Source organism: Lissotriton vulgaris, chromosome 8 (genome assembly GCF_964263255.1).
Source record: "Lissotriton vulgaris chromosome 8, aLisVul1.2, whole genome shotgun sequence".
Taxonomy (NCBI): domain Eukaryota; kingdom Metazoa; phylum Chordata; class Amphibia; order Caudata; family Salamandridae; genus Lissotriton; species Lissotriton vulgaris.
In genome coordinates, this window is record NC_141696.1 from 1,378,973,043 (window position 1) to 1,378,993,017 (window position 19,975).

Here is a 19,975-nt window from a genome sequence, read left to right on the forward strand (position 1 = left end):
GCGTGCCGCAGAACCCACAAAGCCTGAGCCGCCGTCACCCTGTCGCCTCCTTTCCGACCGAAGACCTCGTCATCTGACGCCCGTCGCCACGCCGCCAGCCGGCGACCCCACATCGCCGGACACACCCCATCCCGACCACTCGGCCCCAGGACCACCCACGTCCCCACCCCCCTTTGATCCATCTTTGAGCGTCGCAAGCGCACCGCCACATCCACGTCCTCCCACTGGATACCCCGCCCCACTTTCACACCCACCAGCTCCGACACCCGAAAAGCTCCAAAAAACAGCCAGGACATGAGTGTGGAAAACAACACCGTCTCCTCCCCGTTGCAACACACTGACGGCGGCGCAGCAATCAAGTCCACCAGCAAAACCCCCGTGATCGGCCGACGCTGCGCCACGCCCGCTCCCCTCTCCCTCGCCCACCCTTCCATTAAACGAGTCCCCAACTCACCCGCCGACAGGGGATACCCCTACCACAACTTCCCCATGAACGCTACCGCCGCCAACTTGCCCGCAATCGTGACCCGCAACAAACCTCTGTCCATCAAGCTCAACATGAATCGCACCACCTGTTCCTCCCGCTGCCAGGGATCCCTCGCCTTACCGCACCAGAGAGCCGAAACTCTTCCCACGCCAGTGCATACGCCTTCCACGTGGACGCAGCCACCGATGCCCTCACCAGCTGAATGACCCGTTGTCTCCCACCGACCAGAGATCCCCCGGGAAAGGCGTCTTGACTGTCTCCGCCGCCGTGGCTAGCCCATGGAACCTCTGCCACTGTGAACGAGACAAGGTATCCGCTATGTCATTGTCCACTCCTGGCACGTGGCGCGCATGAAACATAATGTCATGTTCCAAACAGCGCAGCACAAAAACTCTCATGAGCTTCAACACCTAGGGGTCCCGCGCCGACTGCCTGTTCACCACATGTACCACCGACATGTTATCCACCCGGAACAACACCCGATTGTGCGCCAACTCAGCCCCCCACACCTTGACCGCCACCAACAATGGAAACAACTCCAGGAAGGCAATGCTCCGCCCCCGCCTGCCACCATGTCGGCCATTGCTCCGCGCACCATCTCCCGTCATATTACAGGCCAAACCCGCCGACACCTGCCGCGTCAGAGTACAGCGTCATGTCCCACTCCCAATCCTCCGACGGTGCCATCGGCACACCATTGAACCGTTCCAGGAAAACCCGCCACATCCGCAAATCCTCCTTCAACCCCGCCGAGAGACGCACGTGGTGGTGGGGCAGCGTCAAGCCCGACAGAGCCAGACCCAGCCGCCAACAGAAGGTACGACCCGCTCGCACCACGCGACATGCAAAGTTAAGGTGCCCCAGGAGAACCTGCACCTCCCGAACCAACACCTTCTGTTTACCTAGCATGTCGCCCACCAACGCCAACATCGCCGACCTCTTGTCCTCCGGCAGGCGTGCTTCCATGGCTGCTGAGTCGAGCTCTATACTGAGAAAGGACAACACCGTACTGGGACCGTGCGTCTTCTCCGGGGCCAGGGGAACCCCAAATTCCTCCATCATCCCTGCCAAACTGTCCAGCAACTGCTGGCAGTCCGTCGCACCGGGTCGCCCCACCAGGTAGTGCGTCACCATCTCAGCGCCTGTGCGCCTGGAAAAAGCCCATTGCAAAAAGGAACTGAAGCGCTCAAATAGCGCGCAGCAGATGGAACACCCCATCGGCAGTGCTTTATCCACAAAAAAGCCACCGTCAAACTGGATTCCCAGTAACTGGTGGTCCTCCGGGTGTACCGGGAGCAAGCGGAACGCCGACTTAATGTCACACTTCGCCATCATAGCGTCCCGTCCCACCCCTGACACGAGCCGCCGCGCCACATCCACCGAGGAGTAGGACACCGACGCCAAGTCCGACGCGGTGAAATCGTTGATATCGGGGATATGATCAACCCCGGCAGCGGCGGCTCCGCAAATGGGCCCGCCATGCAGACCTCCTTGACCAGTTTCTCCCTCACAGTACCTCTGTGAGCCTGTACTGATTTCAGATTGTTCACCCAGCGCGCAATCCGCGGGCCCTCATAGCCCAGCCGAAAACCGTCCCAAAAACCGCTTTGCAACACGGCCTCGTCATCCGCCCGCGGGTACGCCGCAGGCCATGGCTCCATCCGCGCCACTCTAACCGGTGAATGAGCCTTTTCTCAAAGCCCCAGATCCCCCCGACCACCTCCCTGCCCCCCACTCTGTGACCCCCCGCCCTGCACTCCGCCTTGTGCGGGCTGCTGACCTGGCGGCCCTGTGACACCCCAGCAGCGTACCACTGGGTGTCGCCGCCCGCACTTTGAGCACTCGTGCCGGAAACGGCACACCTGCCGGCCACACGCCCCCTTATTGAAGTCCCAGCAGGCCCCGATTGTGCTCTGACCATTGGGCTCACCCTGACCCACCCCTCCTCGGGTAGGGCGGGCCGAACAACACAGTGCAACACACTGCCAACAACATTACTAGATCCCCCCTCCCGTATCTCCCCCTCCTCTTCAGACTCCCCATCCCCAGCCTCCTGTAGCCTCCGGCCGTCCCCACTGGACTCCAGCCGGCTCAACCCCACCTTCTCTCTACACACCCGCATCAGATCCCCCAGATCCACGCACTCACCCCCTCTCGCCACTGCACTCGTACCAACAGTCAAAGTAAAAGGAGCTGCATGTATCCCCCTACCCCCGGCTGCCGATGTAACCCTTTGGGGGGGGGGGGCTGGCGGTGACTCCTCCTGTCGCCGCCCAACGCCGTCCCATGCCATGTCCCACGTTCGAGTGCGACCGCCCGTACAAGGCAAAGCCGGCCCATCCCCTCGGTGGCCCTTCTTGCCCTCCCACGGGCTACTCCCATCCCAACCCCGCTGTGCCCCTCGGCCCCACTGTGCCGAATGCCCCCCCTCCGCGCCAGGCGCCACCAGCTCCCACCCCACTCCCCCCTCCCCTCCCCGCCCCCACCTCCTCCATATCTGATTCCTCTATTAATAGGGGTGACCCTTCTCCCCCCGCCTCTAGGCCCACCCCCTCTACCCTCCCCCCCACCCTCCTGCTCCATCAACACCCCAGCACCCCTCCGTTGGCCTTCCCCGACTCCTGCAGCCTAGGCCCCATCCTCGACCTCGTCTAAGGGCCGAGTCACTCACTGCCGCCACCCGCTCCGCTGCTCGCGCTCGCTCTACCACTTCCCGACAGGGTTCGAGCCCCCGGAGCCCTGCCAGCGCCCTGCTGAAGGTTGTCTTGCATTCTATATTGCTGTATTCTCTACTGCTGTTCTTCCTGCCTTTTCGCCTATTGTCCTTTTCCCCTCTGTATTTGTGCCGTCACAGCCCTCCGCCACCCCCCACTCCCCCTCTTGCCTTCTGTGTTCCCCTGACCTTTTCCCGCCGCTTCCTCGCGGCCACGCCCCTCGCCGCCCCGATTCCGTATGTCAAGCAGCCCTCTCGCTCGCTCGGGGTGACCTCGACCTCACCTAAGGGCCGAGTCACTCACTGCCGCCACCCGCTCCGCTGCTTGCGCTCGCTCTACCACTTCCCGACAGGGTTCGAGCCCCTGGAGCCCCGCCATCGCCTTGCTGAAGGTTGTCTTGCATTCTATATTGCTGTATTCTCTACTGCTGTTCTTCCTGCCTTTTCGCCTATTGTCCTTTTCCCCTCTGTATTCTTTGCACCGTCACAGCCCTCTGCCACCCCCCTACACCTCCTCTTGCCTTCTGTGTCCCCCCTGACCTTTTCCCGCCGCTTCCCCGCGGACACGCCCCTCGCTGCCCTGATCCCGCCTCCTCCCCCAGCCTTTAATGGCGGCCAATGACAGGACATGCAGCGTTCACGTGCAGCAGGCGTGCTGATTGTGCGCCTAAGGCAAGCCCGTCTATGCCCGTCCGGGCCTGGACCGCGCCCAGAGTCAGGACCCCTGGCCCCCGACGTTGCCAGCCCACCCGTCGGACTTACGACGCCACCACCCTCCACGCACTCAACGCCGGCTGGAACCCAGCCTGCTACCGAGCCACTCCGAAACGCACCCACAGACTCTTCACCTGCAAAGCCTGCAAATTCGCCTGCCACCGGACCTGCCCCCCACCCGCAAGGCTAGGCACCAGCAACAATCACCTCAAGTGCATCCTGCTCAACACCCGCTCCGTCCACAGACACGCCGTCGAACTCTGGAACCTCCTCGACACAACATCACCTGATGTCGCATTCCTCACGGAAACCTGGATGAACGCCTCCTGAGCCCCCGACATCGCCATAGCCATCCCGGAAGGCTACAAGATCACCCGGAGGGACCGCATCAACCAAACCGGAGGAGGCATCGCCATCGTCCACAAAAACACCATCCGCATCACAACCAACTCTGACGACACCCTCACTGCCGCCGAGCACCTTCACTTCCAGATACACACCGACCCCAAGGCCACCCTCAGAGGCGCTCTCATCTACAGACCCCCGGGACCACGCACACAATTCAGCGAAGCCATCGCAGACTTCGTCAGTCCACACACCCTCACCTCCTCAGACTACATCCTTCTAGGGGACCTCAACTTCCACCTGGAGAACAACAATGACTGCAACACGGCCGCCCTACTGGACAACCTCGCCAACCTCAGACTCAAGCAACTGGTGAACACCCCCACCCACTACGCCGGCCACACGCTTGACCCCGTCTTCTCCTCCAGCAAGCACATCTCCTTCAGCCACTCCACCGGACTACACTGGACTGATCACAGCTGCGTCCACTTCAACTTCAGGAGAACCACGACCCACCACCACCCGCAACAGGTTCCCCGTAGGAGCTGGAGTAAGATCACCGCCGACCAGCTCACCACCTCCCTCATCCAGAACCCCCCCGCCAACACAACGAACCCCAACGAAGCAGCCCGCAACTTCACACAGTGGCTCACCAACTGCGCCGATGACCTCGCACCACTGAAGAACCCTGCCAGCAGACCCGGCAGCAAAAAAGCCTTGTGGTTCACCAACGAACTCAAAACCTCCAAGAAAACCTGCCGCACCCTCGAGAAAGCCTGGCGCCACGACCAGACTACAGAAAACATGACAGCCCTCAAGAATGCCACCCGTATACACCACCAGCTGATCCGCACCAGCAAAAGGACAACATTCAAAGATCGACTGGACAACAAAACCCACAACTGCAAGGAACTCTTCAGCATCGTCAAAGAGCTATCCAACCCCAGCGCCTGCAACAACGACATCACACCCTTGCAAGACCTCTGCGACTCTCTCGCCTCGTTCTTCCACTGCAAGATCGCCGACATACACAACAGCTTCGGCGCACAGACCACGCACCCAACCACCGAACCAGCGCCCCCCACCACCACCCTCTGCAACTGGACCCCGATCAGCACCGAAGACACCACCCGCACGATGAACACCATCCACTCCGGATCCCCAACCGACCCCTGCCCCCACCACGTCTTCAACAAGGCCGACTCCATCATCGCACCCCAACTCCGGGACATCATCAACATCTCCTTCACCACCGCCACCTTCCCGGAGAGCTGGAAACATGCCGAGCTCAGCGCCCTCCTGAAGAAACCCACCGCGGTCCCCACGGACCTCAAGAACTTCCGCCCCATCTCGCTCCTCCCTTTTCCTGCCAAAGTCATCGAGAAGACCGTCAACAAACAACTCGCCGCCTTCCTCGAGACAAACGGATCCCTCGACCCCTCACAGTCCGGTTTCCAAGCTAACCACAGCACCGAGATCGCCCTCATCGCAGCTACCGACGACATCAGATCCCTGCTTGACAACGGGGAAACAGCTGCCCTCCTCCTCCTGGATCTCTCAGCTGCGTTCGACACAGTATGCCACCGCACACTAACACAGCACCTCAGCAACATCGGAATCCAAGGGAAAGCACTGGAGTGGATTATCTCGTTCCTCGCCGGAAGAACCTAGAGAGTCCGCCTCCCCCCGTTCCGATCCGAGGCCACCGAAGTCATCTGCGGCGTACCTCAAGGATCCTCGCCCAGCCCCACCCTCTTCAACGTCTACATGAGCCCCCTCGCAGCCATCGCACACCAACACAACCTAAACATCATTTCCTACGCTGACGACATCCAGCTGATACTCTCCCTCACCAACGACCCCACCACCGCCAGAGCCAGCCTCCAGGAAGGTATGAAAGACGTCGTGAATGGATGAAGCTCAGCCGTCTGAAACTGAACTCAGATAAGACGGAAGTCCTCATCCTAGGACCCTCTCCGTCTGCCTGGGACAAATCCTGGTGGCCCACTGCCCTGGGCCCCGCCCCCAAGCCAACGGACCACTCTCGCAACCTGGGCTTCATCCTGGACTCCTCCCTCACGATGTCCAAGCAAGTCAACGCCGTCTCGTCGTCCTCCTTTAACACCCTGCGCATGCTCCGCAAGATCTTCAGGTGGATCCCCACCGAAACCAGGAAGACGGTCACCCAGGCCCTCGTCACCAGCCGACTGGACTACGGTAACACCCTCTACGCGGGAACCACAGCCAAACTCCAGAAAAGACTCTAGCGCATACAAAACGCCTCTGCACGACTCATCCTGGACATCCCCCGTCACAGCCACATCGCTGCTCATCTGAAAGACCTGCACTGGCTCCCCGTCAACAAGAGGATCACGTTCAGACTCCTCCCCCACGCACACAAGGCTCTCCACGACATGGGCCCCAAGTACCTCAACAGCCGCCTCACATTCTACACACCCACTCGCCAGCTCGGATCCGCCAGCCTCGCCCTCGCCACCGTCCCACATATTCGCAGATCCACCGCCGGAGGAAGATCCTTCTCCTACCTGACGGCCAAGACATGGAATTACCTCCCCACCCACCTACGGCTGACCCAGGATCATCTCTCCTTCAGGAAACAACTCAAGACCTGGCTATTCAAGCGGTAGCGACCCCTCCTCCCCCCAGCGCCTTGAGACCCTAGCGGGTGAGTAGCACGCTCTACAAATTTCATGATTGATTGATTGATTGATTGATCCACCCCCCTGGTGCCCCCCCGACCAACCTCCAGGGCCCCCGCCCTCTCAACAGGGACCGCCCTGCCATCTCCCCCAGCCCCCTTCTGCCCCCCTGCCCCGCCCACAAACTGTAGCGTAGTGCGTCCCCGGGGGCCTCCCGCCCCCCTCGCACTCTTTGGCGCTTTACCGCGCCTCGCGGCCTTGCCCGACTGCCTCCCCCTCCCGCCTCCCTCCCTCCCTCCCCTCCCACCACCCGGGCCCTCCGCGCTCGGGACTGCGGAGGCCCACAAGCAATCACCGCTGCCTCGGCGCCATTGGCAGCGCGCCGCGGCGGCCTTACCTGGAGGTCGGGCCGCACCAGATCCATCCTCCTCTAGTAGCCTCAGCGCCTCCTGGGCCCGGGGGTCACCCAGAATCGCCCTTTCTTCAGTCCTCACCGCCGCCGAAGCCTCGGATACCATGCGCTACCGCCTCCTGCCGCGACGCCAAACCACGGCCCAAGAAACCCGCAAACAACACGCAAAACCAGGAAAAACAAGGCCCCCAGCGTTTTAAACCGGCTGCTGTGTCACTGTCCACAAAATGGTGGACAGTGACAAGAGCATACAGGCTATAACCACCCCCCAGCCCAAAAACAGCCCAAAATTAGCCCAACTGCCCTCCCCCAGCCCAAAAACAGCCCAACCGTCCTTCCTGTCCGTCCTGGTCCTGTGTCCCCCTCCCCTCCTACCGGCCCCAAAAACCCCGTTGGGGCAAGCCTCCCGCTGGTCGGCTGCCCCCCCCCCCCCCCCCCCAATCCCTATTCAGCACAACAGGAGAAAGCGTGGAAGCCAACTGGTTGTGTAGATTTCATAAACCTTTGGATTTTGTGAATTCACTGAACTGCAGAAATGTTCAAAATTGTTGATGGAAACGAAGTTGTTGCATGTTCTTTAGGTATGGCTGAAAGAGGCCATTCTTTTTGAAGCCAGCTATAATCATTAGTTTGTTGAAATAAAGATGAATACATTTCTAATGCAGAAAGGACGTCATTCGACGAGAGGCCAAGGATAGTATGTACACAATCTCCCGGCTCCCCGTGTCTTTGCAATTGGCCTAGCTCTCTGCAAATGCGTTTTGACCCCTTGCGTCAATAAAAAGGTCATATTGTCTTCAAGCCTCTGGTTCGGTGGTTTACGAGGTTATAAAAACTTGAAACTGAGGCTACAAAGCGACTGTTTGTTTGACACGAATGCACGAGAGTGACATCTCAATAGATGTGTCTTGCTATAAATGTCACAAAGCCAGAGGTCATGGGTTCAATGTTGATGAGTGGACTGAATGCATTCCACTTGTAATTGAGCTATAATATAACATATTTGGAATTCCTTTGAAATCCCAGTGGGTCTATTAGGTGTCTGAGTGTTGTACCCAAATGCACTATTACAAATGCACTATTGACTGCAGGCAAAAATGTGATTAGATCAGATCATTGTGTTTCCCAGAGCAGCACCCTCATTATTCCACGCCATAGCATTGCACTTCCAACAGTACAGAAAAGGACATTGGCTCCTAGGTGAATGGATTACTAGGTTTGCAAGTGGACAATTTATCATCCCAGCTTAATAAGAAATTGATGCAGTCTTTGTCCAGTCCTCCTTGGAATTTGTCATGGTAACAAGGGCATCTTCATCTGCAGCCGGGACTACGCCTGATGGAAAGATACACACTGGAAGGGGATGGCTGCCGCCACTTCTGACCGCCTGAAATTTACCGTCACCTAGGCAATGACAAACAAAGGGGATTTGTAAATTGGGCCGCCTGTGTACCCTCAGCTGGCAGTAAAGGTGGAGGAAGATTGGCTTCTGCCCTTTATGGCTGTGTGCCGACTGCACCCCTCCATGAAAAGGAGTTCATGCCATCGAGATCACCGCCACTCTTCTCATAGTGCATAGGCAGATCTCCCAAAAATCAAGTGAAATGTATTTATTTTTTAATACACTTTTTGCAACTTCAGAAGTTATTTGTGACACAGGCTAAGGTGCTAAAAAGTAAGATTTTTTAATGACCATTTCTTTAATCTCTCATGTTGATATAAATACTTCCGTTTAGTTCATATTTTTTTTGTTTAATAAGTTTATTAATTTTAAAAAGTATAAGAAGTAGTTAAATACAATACATAGTGATACAGTCGAAATCCATAGACATAGTACTTATGATTTAGTTCAAATTTTAATTTTTTTATGGACGTATTTATTTGGAAGAGAGCTGTGGAGCTTTGCTCTCGATACCCATGTATATTCCAAGACTTGTTACATAGCACTTAATAGGGTTTGTAAGTAATTTAACATTAAACATAGATCACGTATCTACAGATGTATTGATTATTCCAAGACTTTCTATGTAGCACATATTCAGGTTTGTTAGTAATTTTACATTCAAACATAGATCACATAGCTACAGATGTAATGAAATAAGAGTAGCAATAGTGTAGTTCAGTCCCAAAAAGTTGTTATCTTTTTGCAGAAATTGATGGCCTCATAAATGAAACATTTGGTTGCCCTTTTTGTAGGAATTTTCCAAATGATTTGCAGCTTTTTCCCAGTCAATTGTTTTATTGACTACTGGGGAATCCAGCGGTTTCTTACCAGTAATCTTCATTACTCTGAGTGCAAGTCTTCCCCGATACAGACCCAGGTTTCTCCCACTCCCTCCCAGGGTGGGGTTGATTATAGTGCATCGTATTTTTGTTTCATGTCTGCTTGGTATTAACCTGGAAAGAGATTTTCCCCGATAAATACTAAAAAGACAAAAATGTACTAATGAACAGTTCCATTATAATTTCTACTTTACATAGATTTCCCACCATGCTCTTGGGCATTTTTTTGAAACCCCTTAAAGTTGGAAATGTACACAAATCATACGGTGAACCTTGTGTTGCGAAGATTTCACATTTTTCAATATGTTTATGAATTGGCTCCTGAGTTATCGAAACAGTGCAATATTATGATTGTGCAGGTTACCTTAGATTGTCCCTGTGTCTTTACATCACTTTAATGACAATACCTTCCAGGTGTCATCACCATACACACTAGTTGCTGTTGTGGTGGCTTACTACCTTTCCCAGGCTCGTGACTGCAAGTTCTGCACACCATTTTTCCAAAGTCAATTTAACTCCCAAAACATAGGAAACATAGTCAACCATCAAAGTGCATAGTGCGATATTGTTGAGCTACATGCAAACCCCATAGTATAGTATGTCCAGATGCTCAAACTAAGGGCATGTTAATGACGTAATATAATTTTAATTTGTGGTAAGATTTCCAAGGACTAAAAAACAGGATATTACCATATAAACCATGCCAAATTTGAAAAAATTGCATGAGAGATATGTCACAAGCAAATTCTTCTGATTGGTGACCAGCAGGACAGCTTGCTGAGCCAACACACCCGCTGCTGCTACTTGAAAATTGTGGGCAAGCAAACTGACTTTAGTTCATGCAGGACCAGTTTTTTAATACTTAAGATGCTCAGACCAGAGAATAAGATGTTTTAAAAAAGAAAAACAAGACAGCAGGCCATTTCCTTCTGTGCAACTGGAATCTTGAACGACATTCTCAAATCCATCAGGACCATGCCGCTCCAATTTAGGAAAGAGTAGAAGCCAGATTAGGATGCCCTCCTGGATAATAGTGCGCTCTACAAATCTGCATAACATAACAAACCACAGTTCTTCACAGTGCAGTGACAGTAGACTTCTGCTCCCACAATTCAGCTACCTCTCCTGTCACTCTTTGGCTGTATGCTTTCCTTGACCCTGTACGGGTGCTCTGCTGCCCTTCTGACTATGTTCATGCTGTACAAATACCACATACATATATGAGATGCTGGTGTACATTTTTAAGCAAAACAATTGCTAAGAAAGTGATCTACCCCATATACTATTACATCATTATCTTTAATACTACCATCCACTGATTTGGGTTAATTGTTTAGCTCCCTTCTCCTCCCCCAATCCCCACCCCTTTGGTGCTTCCCTGGTCTTGTGACGATGTTTGATTCTACCCCTAAATTTCCTCCTGTAACTTCCGAGGATCACCCTATACTTGCATATCAAGACAGTTTATGTGTTGTGCCACTTCTAAGGTATTTCACAAAAGTAGTACTCAACTTCTCTAGAGTACATTTCCTTATAAAAGCAATTCCTGAGTTCTCCTTCTCAATCTGAGGTAAGGCACAATTTAATTCTTAAACAGTTCACTGTGAATCTGTATCGTTACCAGTCGGATATGTAGCTGTTAATATATTTAAGAATCTTCAGTTGCCCCTTCTTCAGGTACAATTCACCGTGCAGTCTTCTGTCCTCAGCGCTAGATGTTAGATGTTTTTCCTTGTGCTTCATTTGCTCAGTCTAATGATTAGTCAGTCTTTTTTCTTCAAGGGCCATGTCAGCAGGAGGTCATTCTCAACCCTCTGAAAAAACAAATCCCCTTAAAAGTGTAAAGGGCATTCATGTCCTTTATGTCCCAGTAGTTGCGGTTGCGACACACACACAAGTTAGATCCTATCCACCATTCATAAATAGCGAGGATCCGACATGATGGTACTAATCTTAAAGCCAAGGCTTATAAAGAAAATTAGTTTCTCTGGACCAAGACATTAAATGCAAGGCTACACTCTGGAGCAAAGTGTGTATGGTATATGTGACACAATGTTTACTCCGTTGAAGGATATTAAGAACTTCAAGGCCCAAATCAAGTTGTGGGCATGACACTCAAATGTAATAAAAGTAATGGAGGTAAAATAATTAAAAGTGGATCGTGGATTAAGAGTTTGTAAACATTAAAAGCTTTCACAAAAAATGAAGGATGCGCTACCCAAGTTTTTTTTGAAGGGGAAAGGCAACTGGCCAAAAAACCACAATCAGAAACACCTTGAATTGTATTCGAACCTGTGACCCTCTGTGTGCTAGCTAAACTTGAATGTCCGGTGATGAAGAATGTGTGTTGCAGGTGCAGGGGCTGCGTTGAGTAAGTCAAGGAAACTGATGAGCTATGTCAAACTAGTTTGAAGTTCAAAGGTTCTTCGATGTCAAGTTTAGGTGTGCATCAAATCTTTGTAGCTACTCAGCTTCATGGAAGCCACGTGAATGCAATGTGAATTTGCTTTGTCTCTTACGAGCAGTGAAGATGCTTTTTAGTTGACGATCTGAGCGAGAGTGCTGAATATTGAGTAGCGTCAAGTCTTGAGCTGAGCTGAGTGCAAGTGGTGGTTAAAAGCTTGCAGCCACCTCTGTGCATTAAGACAGGGTTGATGGTTCAAGTAAGTGGCCCCAAGCAAGATTGTGTTGAACTGGTGCAACAACTGGACTTGGGCACAGAGGAACTTAGAAATGTATTTTTAGTGTCTCTAAATTGTGTCCATGGTGGTTTAGAAGGAGGCACGGTGGAATGAATTGTGAGGAAAGTAAGGAATGTTCGGCAGTAAGAGTGAAAGAGAAACAGGAAAGGACAAAATGTGCCTATTATAGAAGCCCCAAAAACACCACTCAAATGCCTGGTAAGGTGTAACTTGTGTTTATTACCCGGAGCGCCGGGAACCACTTCTGCCTTCGTTCGCGGTCGACGCCAATAACACAAAATGGCCGCCTTCCGCTTCCCGTCCCGGCCCTTCCGTATCCGGGTGACGGAACGCTAGACCGTCACCACATATCTCCCCCCTTTATGCAATAACAGAAAATGAAATTCTAGTCCTTACTTTCAGTTCATATCAAAGTCCTTGAACTTCTCCGGTACCTTTACGATTCTCCCAGCTCTCGTCTTCGTCACTCCATCTTCTCCCTCACTTCTCTGTTCCGTTCTGTCACTCCTCCTTCCTGTACCTTCCTTGTCACTTCTCATCATGTCCTTATCCAATACTTCCTTGCCCCAGACTCTCACTCTATCGTCCACTCCTTCTTCTCCGTTCCCTTCGACGTTCCTCTCTTCCACTTGTTGCGTACCTTCTTCTACTTTCTCCCTGTTCCTTCCGCCACTTCCATCTTCTCCATCTTCTACATACTCTGCTCTTTCCTCTGTCTCTTCTCCCCACCTCAGGATCTTGCTGCATTTCGCCATTCTATCCTGTGACCACACCTTCCCATCACTGAGTAGGGCTGACCTGGCGTAAGGCTCTAGTACTTGTAGGGGTGGCGAGAACTTGCTTTCCCCCTTCCTTTTTAGGATTGCCAACTTCACCCTTACCCAGTCGCCCTTCTCCAGTTCCACTCCTTGTACACTATGTCTCTTGTTGAAGTGTTCGGTGTACACCTCCTGTGCTTTCTTGAGGTTCCTCCTGACCACAGCCGTTGACCATTTACTTTGCACAACCATTTTCCTCCACGCCATGTTGTCCTTTGTAAAAGCATCTCTCCCCCTCAGCACCTTGAAGGGACTGTACCCCGTGCTGCCCGGGGTGATCCGGTAGGCCCATATCATCTTCAGTAGCTTTTCTCCCAGTCCAGTCCATCATTGATGGCAGCTTGAATGGTGCCCATTATCACTCGGTTGAAGCGTTCCACTTGTCCGTTTCCCGATGGGTGATATATGGAGGTATGTTTAACTTCTATCCCATTCCTAGATGTAAACGCCTCCCACTTTGCTGAAGTGAACTGCGGCCCATTGTCACACGTGATGATTTTTGGAATTCCTTCCCTGACAAATATGGTGCGCAAGAATTGCACCACTGCGTCGGTATCCACGTTCTCCTTCACTTCTACCTCAGGCCATTTGGAATACTTGTCAATCAGGACGAGGGCATACTTCTGTATTCCTTCTTTGTTGAGAATGGGTCCCATAATGTCGACTGACACCATTTCCCACGGTCCATCGGGTACTGGGAACTTTCCCAAGGGTGGTCTCAACATGCTCTGGGATTTGTCCGCTTTGGCGCATGACTCACATAATCTCACATGTCGTTCTACTTGGGCATCGATGGCCGGCCACCAGTACGCTTGCCGGGCCAGAGCTTTGGTTTTTGTGATTCCCTGGTGCCCCTCGTGTAGTAGGACCATCAGTTGATTGATTATGCCTTGCGGTGGAATCACTTTGTCGCCTCTTAGGAGGAATATTGGATTCTCTGCCAGTGATAGTTCGTCTCTCACCTCCCAGTATCGTCTTAGTGCTTCCTTGAGGTGTCTCTTTTCTGGCCACCCATGGACCACGTATCCTTTAATCGCTTCCATGTCTTCATCTGCTTTGTAGGCTTCTTCCCATTCTTGTGCACTGATCACCTTTTCCATATCCTGAATGGTAGCCACTACATATCCTTCCCATCTTGGGCGCTCTTGCTTGTCTGCCTCCTCCATGGCCGCCGCACGACTCAAAAAATCAGCCACTTTGTTCTGCGGCCCTGGTATGTGCTCTACATCGTACACAAAATCCAATAAGCGCAGTGTCATTTTGGCGATCCTTGGCGTAGCATGCGCGTGGCCACTGGACGTCAGCACCTTGACTAGAGGCTTGTGGTCTGTTCTCACCAAGAATTTGGCACCCCATAGGTACTGCCTGAACCTCTCCATCGCCCATACCACGGCCAGCATCTCTTTTTCTATGACGCTGAACTTCTCTTCGTTGGGCGCCAGGGACCTCGAAGCAAAGCTAACTGTCGATATTTCTCCCTTCTCCGACCACTGCATCAGCACTGCTCCCAGGCCCCGGTCACTCGCATCAGTTGTTAGAATGGAGTCCGCATCCGGGTCAAACCCCTTCAGGGGTATGGTCTCGCTCATCTCTCGTTTCAAGGTATCGAATTCTTCTTGTTCCTCCTGGTTCTACTGGAAGCCATTCTTTTCCTTCAGAAGTTGGCGTAAGTAGTGCGTCTTAGTGGCAAAGTGGGGAATGAATTTGCTATAAAATTCAGCCATCCCTAGGAATAATCTGACGTCTTCCTTCTTGCCTGGGGTAGGTGCATCCAGGATGGCTTTCATGTTGGCTATTTTTGGCTCGATACCTTTCCCGCTCACCTCATGTCCAAGATACGTGACGGACTGCACCCCAAAATCTGCATTTTGACCACTCTGCTGTCAATCCGTTTTCCTGTAACGTGCGTAGCACTGTGTGCAGCTTCGCATTGTGTTCTTGTTTGGTCTCTCCCATGACCAGGATGTCGTCCTGGAAGAACTGAACTCCCTGTACTTTCCAGAAGAGTCTGTGCATAAGCTTCTGGAATACCGCGGCCGCTGAAGCTAAGCCAAACGGCATCCTTACGAACTCGTAACAGCCAAAAGGTGCGATAAACGACGTGAGGTGACTGCACGATGGTTGTAACTTGACTTGGTGGTAGGCTGACGACAAGTCTATTGTGGAGAACCACTTTATACCTTTAGTTTTTGCCAGCATCTCACTCATGCGGGGTAGGGGAAACTTGTCGACCAGGATGCTTTTGTTGAGTTCACTGAGGTCGACACACAGCCTCACCTTCCCATTTGGCTTCTGCGCTACCACTAAGGGCGAAAGCCACTCCGCGCTCTCGATTGCTCTTATCACACCTTCTCCTTCCAGTCTGTCGAGCTCTGCCTGCACCGCTTCCCTGCACCGGAAGGGGATGTTCCTTACTTTGTGGACGACTGGTTTCGCTCCCTCTTTCAGTTTAATGAGGTGTTTGTACCTGGTCAGTTCGACTATTTGTCCACTAAACACCTTGGGGTATGCCTTGTGCCAGGCTTCACCGTTGTCCTTTTCCTCTACGTCCATAAGCATGATTTTCTCTATGCCTCCTGGATTCAACTGCATTCCTAGGGCCCCTTGGTCCTTCCAGCTGAGCACTGACGGGCCCTTTTCAGCAATGTACAATTTGCAGTTTGCTTGACGGCCCCTGAATTCAAACAGCAAGGGGCAGTACCCTAACATTGGAATCCTTTGCCCCGTATACGTAACCGGTCGTAAGTCCATCGGGCGCAACTCCTCTTCTATCTTTGACCCAAATTTCTCTTCCCATACCTTTCTCTGAATTATGGGAATGGGCGCTCCACTATCTGCGATCATCTCTATGGGCACACCTCCTATGTGCATGTTCAGCTTAGGCTTTTCTGACTCGGCGCCTCCCATTTCCAATATTTGTACGTCGATGTAGAGGATCTCCTCCAGGTCCTCTTCCTCCTCATGGCTCCCTGCTTCTTCTCGTTGTTCTTGGTCAACGTATCTGACCATGGCCCCCTTGGGTTTCCGGCGGCACACTTTTTCATAGTGCCCAAACACACTGCAGAAGGAGCATTTCGCCCTGAATGCCGGGCACGCCTTGTCGTTCCCTAAATGCGACATGCTCCCACACCTGTAACAGCTCGGGCGTCCACCTCTTCCTGTCCTTTATTCTGTGTGGCTGGTTTGGGAAGTCCATTTATTGTTTTGGCCCCTTTGTTGGTCTCTCTGCTTCGCTCTTTCGCCCTTCACAAGCGTCATAATCTTGCAGACCGTCTGTGTTCCTCCTGTCTCCTTTCTGGCAGCTTGTGCGCATCGCTTTGACATTTCTGCTTTCTTCACTAAGGCCCAGACTTCCTTTAGGGGGGCATCTCCGTTGACCCACAGTTTCTCCTGGACATGGGTGCTGGACGTGTGCATAATGATCTGGTCTCTTATTAAGTCATCATGCAGCGTGCCAAACTTACACGTGAGTGCTAACTTCTGTAGTGCCACCACATATTCGTCCACCGACTCTCCACTCTTCTGCTTCCTCTGGAAGAAGTTGTGTCTGTCGATCGCCACACACACTACAGGCCTGTAGTGCGCATCGAGGTCTGCGATGGCATGGCTGAACACATCTGTGTCTGCTGCGTCTCTTGTGCCCTTGACGATGGTATCATACACTCTAATCCCCTCTGGACCTAAATTGTGTAGTAGTATCTTCTTTCTCCTCGCACTCGAGAATGGTGCTTCGCCTTCTTCCTCCAAGGCTTCCAAGTAGTTGAGGAAATACCGTTTCCAGTCTTCCCATTGCATTTCTGGTTCACCACTCTTCGACAGAAATGGTACCATTTGAGTGAGGGAGGTGGACTGAGTAGCCATCTTGTTGATCCCTCTGGGGCCCGCTTGATCAGGAATGCGCCTGCCAGGTGGGCTCCCTGGCGTCGGTTGCGCGTCCGTGTCCTCGTCACTGTGCTCACTGTCTGTTGCTCCTCCCTTCGCCGCTCCCTCAATGGTTGGGAGTGCCTGCTGACCGTCCCTTTGCTCTGTGTCCGCGGTGCTAGACCTTTCCCCGCGTCCGTGCTGCGCCGCCAGCGTGCTGAGCCGGGCCTCTGCTTAGAGGGAAGTATGCTGCGTCGTGGGCAGGGCTCCCTAGTGTATCGATGCCCCTTTCCTGCTGTCCTGCGCTAGCCCCTCGATTGCGGTGCCCCCGTGGTAATAATTTCCAGGTAGGCGTACCTCTGTAGCTGTGTAGACCCCTGTCAGCCTGGGGCGTGCTGTTGCCTGTGATCGGGACTGCCACGCTCCGGGTGTGCTGCAGGCTCCGTTCGGGTTTGTTTACTTTTCCGATGGTGGTGGGGCGGGTTCTCACTTCCCAATCTTCGTCGCCATTATAGAAGCCCCAAAAACACCACTCAAATGCCTGGTAAGGTGTAACTTGTGTTTATTGCCCGGAGCGCCGGGAACCACTTCTGCCTTCGTTCGCGGTCGGCGCCAATAACACAAAATGGCCGCCTTCCGCTTCCCGTCCCGGCCCTTCCGTATCCGGGTGACGGAACGCTAGACCGTCACCACACCTATGATGCCAAGCGGAAAGTCAAGAAGCCTGAATTTGTAGTGGGTGATTGGGTCAGGATTCACAAACCTGGGGTTTTGGCCATAGGGTATTCCAAGTTTGGTAGAGCTGTACGCTTAGTCTAGGTAAATCAGAACAGTGTAGTCATTCAAGATGGTAAAGTTTGGAATGCCAGGAGAGTGGCCAAATGCGAGTGTCGTGTTAGAGCAGAGTTACATGGGCTTTATAGGAATGATTGTCAAGATGGTTTTGTGGCATCAAGAGTAAAAAATTCCGCTTGTTACTGGAAAGTTCCCTGCAAATTTTTTTTTATTATTTTTTATTATTTTTTGTGCTGTTTGGTTCAGGGGGTAGGTGTGTTATATTCTGGGTATTCTCCTTTAATTGTTGTATGTTTGTATAAAACGTCTATTTATTCACTATTTGGACTTTATCTCTTTGGATGTAACAACTATTTAATGGCCATTATTTTCCCACACTGTAACATGCTCTTGTCTACTACAAAATCGTTCACTCCCTGCCATGAGTGTATCTTGTGGCTGAAAATCTCTCAGAGAAAGTTGTCCTATTAAATGAAACAACTTGGACATTCATTATAATACACTTATGCTTAATATGCAGATGTAATGCATATACACACGTGTATGAAAAATCCACACGCTTGCACTTTGATATTATGAGCCAAATTACATATGTAACTTTAAGGGTATTATACCTGGATTCCCGGTACAGGATTTCATGGAAAGTCTCACCGAATTCAGTGGAAAACTGTACTTTAAGATTAGAAGTGCTTCAGTCTATATATCTTTTATAAAACAAACCTCGAAAGCCCTTGTTTCAGGTAGCATAGGGGTTTAAATACAAAAAGGAATATTTAGAAACACATGTCGTGCCTGCAGAGGGTGCATGGATGTTTCGGGGGCACCTTGGGTGCCCCCCCCAAACCCCATAACGGAATCCTATGGGGGGATGGGGGCCCTGCCAGGGGGCTCCCCAACTCACTTTCTGTCTGCCTTTTTATGGCGGTCGGACCACCATGAAAAGGCAGAGGGAAAGGGACATCATAATCCCGATGGTGGTGTCTGCGCAGGCACAGCCGCCATTCAGGGATTACCTGTCCGACCGCCACCCCGACGAGATCTCCGATTCTGTCAGAGGCGGCGGTCTTTCCCCCTGTCCACAGCGCTCTGACCACCTGGATCGTAATATGGCAGTCAGACCGTGACACTGGATTTCGGGCAGACCGCCACCGACGACCTGTCAGTGGAGGTCTGTAAGACATCGTAATCGGGCCCTCTGTTTCCTCATATTTAACCAATGTGAATTCTTGTTGCTTCCAATACTATTCTGTTGTGGCTCACTTGATTATCCCAGAATGCACAAGCCCTTTTTGTCCTGTTTGCCTTTCTAAGTGTGGCTCAATGTGTCCTGCTGATATACAATATGAAGCTGGGATAAATACTAATGCCTAAAGAGTATGTTGATATGATACCTCCAGGGCACAATTTCAATGAACTAAAAGTACAGTTGAAAACTGTCAGCGTTAAATGATTGTTTGTAAAATATATTTTCACAGTGTGGTTGTTCTTGAGCCTAATCGCACCCTATCTACCTCATGTGGCAGTACCCATGTCATTGGCGTTGCCCCTTAGATTTATAAGCCACTGCAAGGGGCACATCTTTATCTCTCATACTGGACACTCTTCCTCAAGGAAGTCTCTGAAGTTATTGGCAGTGATCACAGGAAACATATTAATTGGCATCAAAGCAGATTCCGTTGACTAATCCTGGACACAAGTGATAGCGAGGGAAGTGAGAGAATGCTGCAGCAGTGGTATTTTCTGTCAGGTGTGTAGTAGGCGGTGGGTGTTTCTACTTGGAGCGGACACACATGACATATTTAGAACCTGTGCTGAGTTGGGTGATACCTGGAGATTCTTGGACTTCTGGAGGAAGTTCTGATTCTGAAGTACTGTCCACCATAGGAGTAGTGTTGGGTTATTTGGGAATTTCGGATTGGACTCTGGTCTGGAAGTAGCTCTTCCTGCTCCTAACTCAGAGGACTGCACATTACCACTTAACTCTAAAATCTAGCCATTCCGCATGTTCATAACTTTCTCACATTGGTCTTCCCACCTGTGGTCCTTGCATGGCTCAAAGCCAGCCAGGCAGAGTACACTACGTAAAGTGACGCACTGCCTTGTATGCTGTTTGTAGATTTACATGTTATAGGATTGAGAAAAACTAAAGCTTCTCTTGGCAAACCCTCACCTCTCATCTGCCATT

At 51.8% G+C, this 19,975-nt stretch overlaps 1 protein-coding gene across 1 annotated transcript in view; it reads left to right on the top strand.

Annotated features, from left to right (window-relative positions):
• The window catches only part of CLIC6 (CLIC family member 6), a 231,039-nt gene that overhangs the window by 133,489 nt on the left and 77,575 nt on the right, over positions 1–19,975 (top strand). The gene's annotated exons all lie outside the window — the stretch shown is intronic.